This window comes from Sinocyclocheilus grahami, unplaced genomic scaffold (assembly GCF_001515645.1).
Source record: "Sinocyclocheilus grahami isolate Dianchi unplaced genomic scaffold, SAMN03320097.WGS_v1.1 scaffold925.1, whole genome shotgun sequence".
Lineage (NCBI taxonomy): Eukaryota > Metazoa > Chordata > Actinopteri > Cypriniformes > Cyprinidae > Sinocyclocheilus > Sinocyclocheilus grahami.
The window spans coordinates 270,899-272,316 of record NW_015506104.1 but is presented as its reverse complement, the minus strand read 5'-3'; positions in this window follow the sequence as shown (position 1 = coordinate 272,316).

Here is a 1,418-nt window from a genome sequence, read left to right as displayed (position 1 = left end):
TGTTTGACACAAAGGATAAAAAAAAAAGAGAGAGAGAGAGAGAGAGAGAGAGAGAGAGAGAGAGAGAGAGAGGGAGGGATGTGGGGGCAGGGAAAGAGAAGAGAGAGCAGCAAAAAAAGCAGCAAATGTCCTCTCACCTCAGATGTATGGTGTCCTAAGTGACATCCACATGCCTAAAACCTTCATTCATTAGAAACTGATGGAAGCCACACATTCATACACACACACACATTCATACACACATCCATGCAATGCGACGGCCACTTTGCCAGAGGACGGAAGGGGGAGCATGGGCGGCTCACATTTCAAACTTGCAAAGAGAGGGTGGGGCCTATCGTGGCAGACTCGGCAGTATCTTGGCCCGAGACCAAATCATCCGGAGAAAGACTGAGAACAAACAACACGCTCAGATCAATTTGGTTAAAGCTGCGTTTGCAGCCCCGCGATTACTGCTATAAAAGCGGGTGAATCCCGCTCATTGGTGAGCTAATCTCATGACACTGATGTATAAATCCATCAGACCGCGCACGCTAATTAAGCTCGGGGCTGGTGGGCGGCCCTCCTGAGTGTCGTGCGAGGGTGAAATTAATGGAAACTGTGTTAGCTTTTAATGCTAAGTGCCTAACTTGACACTTGCTAACACTGTTAATTACACACATCTAAAAGTGTTGAATATCAGAAAAAGATCCAGCACTTCCCCAGGCTGTCAATAGCATGTGTCCATTAATGAATTAATACATAGCTGTTCTTCAGTCCTTGAATTGGCGTTGCCTAATCTGCTAATAAAAACGCTGTATCAACAGCAGGATATTTCTTGACGCTGCAAAAAAAGCACTGTAATAAATTTAAGTGACATCAAATTAGCAATAATTCATTAAAAGCTCCAATGTACTGTAGCCTCAAAGACTTACTATGTAGCACGAAGCATCAAGACCTCAGTGTGCACGCCGTCTCCCTGGCCAGCATTGAAGCGTTGCGTGTGACAGATACCTTTAATATCAAGCAACGAGGGGATGAAATAACTCAGAGAAAATGAGAGATGTCAAGGCTACGGGCTACATGAAAAAGGAGGTGAAGAGCCAAAGCTGGCTCAAACAGGAACTTGAGCTTCCTTTAACTTTTACTGCAAAGCAGTGAGTCATAACCCTCCACCAACACAAACACATCACTCTAGTCATTCTCTGCCGCTCTCAACTTCAGTACTTTACAAATGAGCGATCTTATGAATACCTTGATGTTTCTGGATTTAAAAATCTATCATAATACAGCATAATTGTTTCAGATGGAAAAATCTGCTTGTTTCTGTATGAACAAAAAGTCGAGCAGATCTGGAGCATCTAAAAGTAACTGAACTGTTGCTGAATGATTACATCAGAAGAAAAGAGAAGAATCTTGAAACTTATTTAAGTCCCAAATTA